Source organism: Desmodus rotundus, chromosome 7 (genome assembly GCF_022682495.2).
Source record: "Desmodus rotundus isolate HL8 chromosome 7, HLdesRot8A.1, whole genome shotgun sequence".
Taxonomy (NCBI): domain Eukaryota; kingdom Metazoa; phylum Chordata; class Mammalia; order Chiroptera; family Phyllostomidae; genus Desmodus; species Desmodus rotundus.
In genome coordinates, this window is record NC_071393.1 from 97,570,425 (window position 1) to 97,574,053 (window position 3,629).

General features: G+C 41.9%; 1 non-coding gene across 1 annotated transcript; it reads left to right on the top strand.

The window, feature by feature from the left end:
• The first annotated feature begins 823 nt into the window (after nucleotides 1-823).
• On the top strand, nucleotides 824-987 carry LOC112312134 (U1 spliceosomal RNA). Its single transcript, XR_002975574.2, has one exon. It is a non-coding gene; the product is annotated as a U1 spliceosomal RNA (small nuclear RNA).
• Nucleotides 988-3,629: the final 2,642 nt, after the last annotated feature.

Consider the following 3,629-nt stretch of genomic DNA (forward strand, 5'->3'; position numbering starts at 1 on the left):
AGTTTACAGATGAGCTATTTGGAAGGTCTCACAGACCTTAATTTACAGTCAGAAAAAAAGAAATAGACAACAAATATGGCTTCTTTTGTGCAAAATAAATTTTGCACCTGAAAGACATTTGGCCTTTTAAAAAACTAAATTCTTTTGGAGCTGAACTTCTAGACCCAGATTTCTAAGACTTAAGTTACAGTTGAAAAATGAGCAAGAACAGATGCCAAAAAAATGCTTGTGTGGTTGTGGGAAGTACTGACATCAGACACAGAAGAAGAGAGTTTAAGTTTCTGCTGAGTTAGTTTCTAATTGTGCAATTTTGGGCAAGTCACTTGACTTACAAACAAAAGATAACAAAATAGAAAAAAATGTTAATGTTAAAGCAGGTATATGGAAATACTAACATTTAACACATCCTTATCTGCTATACCACAAAAACAGTTTCTGTGATAATCAGTGATAATAATTTTCTTGATTTGTTCCTTTGTTTTATAACAACTATTTTAAAAGTACTGATAAATTTTAAAGCTATTTCAAGTATGAACTAAAATTTGCAGACAAAAATTATATCTCAAAATATATTTTTGAGACATATATCAAAATTGACATGCCATTTCACTGTTTTCAATTTTAAATATGAGTAAAAACCCCCAAAGAATGACGGGATTGCAGTAATTTAGGCTCTGCTTCTTTGTGTGCCCTTGTGGCCTACGTCCAATCTACTGAGTAAAGGCAGGGATATGTCTTATCGTGACCGCTGGAGGCGCTCGCTACGCCGAAGAGAGCTCCAACAATCCCACACAGTTTGAACTTAATCTAAAAAAAAACATGCATACTTACCTGGTAGGGGAGATACCATAATCTCAAAGGCGGTTTTCCCAGGACAAGGCTTATCCATTGCATTCTGGATGTGCTGACCCCTGCGATTTCCCCAATTGTGGGAAACTCAGCTGCATGATTTGTGGTAGTGGGGGTCTACATTTACGCTCGCTCATGTTTTAAGAAGTAAACAAGAAAAAAGAAAGAAAAAAGTGCATGGTTGAGTGTAAAGTGCATAACTGAGTGTAAAAGGAAAAAGTTTGCTGTATACCGTATACCTGTATGACTGGGAGTTCTCCAGGTTAGCCTCCGCAAGCAGGACGATGCTTTCCCAAGTACAAGTGGAAACCAAATGTGCTGACTCAAAGTTTACCTCACCTACACTGCCTTAAACAACAGTCACCATTGCCATTGTTAGACTGACAATCGTTAGGAGGAGTATTTTGTCATTGATGTTTATTAGAATGGTCAACAAGTAGTGATAATCCAAAGTGGATCAGTTTTATTATTGCATTAAAATTCTCTTCAGAGTCCCGCCATTGTATGCACCAGGGGCAGGCTTACCTTGCCCTTGGGAATCCACCCTCCTTAGTGTCTGGCATTTCGCCTCTCTAATGATGAGATGACCACTGACTACCCCACCCCCACTCCCTCAGAGCCTGTGATGGCTCAGGTCTGGCATTCACAGAGGGTCTTACACTTAGAATTTAGACATGTGATGTCTATGAAACTATTCCTGTAGTAATAGAGATAGACCAACAACAATGAAGAGGAAATGACTTTTTATATGCCGTGCTAGTCCCAAGACACAGCTAAGTGGATACCAAGGTCACCAAGAGTAATCTGGAGATTGCCACGGACCAGTTTTAAAATGTTTTCAAGTATGATTAACAACCTTGGCATTTAGAGATAAATAAGAAGGTGGGAATATTTAAAATCATAATTTTTTTAAACAAAAGAATAAAGGTAGGTGTCCACCGTACAATTTTTTAAAAGGTTTTATTTATTTTTTTTTTTAGAGAGGGGAAGGGAGGGAGAAAGGGAGAGAAACATCAGTATGTGGTTGCCTCTCACACCCCCCCTACTGAGGACCTGGCCAGCAACCCAGGCATGTGCCCCAACTGGGAACTGAACCAGCAACCCTTTGGTTCACAGGCCAGCACTCAATCCACTGAGCCACACCAGCCAGGGTGACAATTTTTTACAGTATATTTTATCATTATGCTATTACAGTTGTCCCCATTTTCTACCTTCACCTCCCTCCACTCAGGACCCCCATTCCCTCCACCACTCCCCAACCCCCTTTGTTCATGTCCATGGGTCATGCATATAAGTTCTTTGGCTTCTCCATTTCCTATACTATTCTTAACATGCCCCTATTTTTTAAAGTTTATTTATTTATTTATTTTTAGACAGAGGGGAAGGGAGAGAGAACGAGAGGGAGAGGAACATTGATGTGTGGTTGCCTTCATGTGCCTCCTACTGGGGATTTGGCCCACAACCCAGGCATGTGCCCTGGGAAGTGAACTGGCAACCTTTTGGTTTGCAGGCCGGTGCTCAATCCAGTGAGCAACACCAGCCAGGGCCCCCTGTCTATTTTTTACCTACTAATTATGCTTCTCAATCCCTGTATCTTTTCCCCCCTTCCCACTCCCAGCTGATAACCCTCCAAATGATCTGCATATCTATGATTCTGTTCCTGTCGTAGTTGTTTGCTTAGTTTGGTATTATTTTTGTTTTTTAGACTCAGATCACCACTTCACCCCATTTCACCACTATGTGGCACTGTGTGTGTGAGAAGGGATTGGAGAAGGGACAATGCAGCTGCCTGGCTTCTGGAGGTTTGTCCAGCACTTGCCCCATTTCCAGTCACTTCATCCACTCCCCGTATGTGACTGGCGCCCTTCCAGCTGTTGCCTTGGTGTTGAATCCCAGAATGGGTGGGTTTGTGTACATTTTTAGACCATGTGGACTTTAAACACACTCTCCTCAGTACCTGGCAATTTCTTCCATCACCCCAACCCCCACTGGTTTTTTGTAGCCAGAAGTTATGAGGCTTTCTTTTCTTGGCACTGGAGCCCCAGGCTGCGCAGGGCCAGAATCTCTCACTCCCAAGTTATCCCTCCTGATTTTTATCCACCAAATGTGAATGTGGAACCACCTGTTCTGCTGCCTGTCTGTGCCATACCGAGTCCTCTCCACCCTGGCTCCCTATCTCCACCCTTCCTACCTGTCTGGATGAATGTGGCTTCTTTTAAGTCCTGGGTTGTTGGACTCCCTCCCGTACAGTTCAATTTTTGGCAGTTCTGGGTATTTTTTGTTTTGGTTAGTTGTGATTCCTCTTGTGGTTGTGCAAGGAGGTGACGTGTGTCTACCTATGCCTCCACCTTGACCAGAAGTCCACCTTATAATTTTTAACTTGTGCCATTACTGAACTGCTGTAAATTAATATTGTGAAAAACTCTGAAATTATCTTGTGAATAGCCCAAGTATAATGAACAGTACATTTGGAGTGTTTTTAAATGGGTTATTTTGTTATGTGTAAATGTTAAAAATTGCCATAATTTGTATAACTATTTTGTCATTTCTACAAAATGACAAAATAATAGATGTAGCTGAGCCTGTTTGCACCGGTAGGGTGATCAACCCTCTGCGTTTTCCAGGAATTAAGGGTTTTCTAGGATGCAGGACTTCGGTGCTAAAACTGAGACAGTCCTGTGCAGGCAAATCAGGATGGTTGGCCACCCTACCTACGCCCTTCAGAGTGCAGCACACCCTGACCTTGTTGGATGTCTGATTTCTCACAAGCTGAGCCTGGA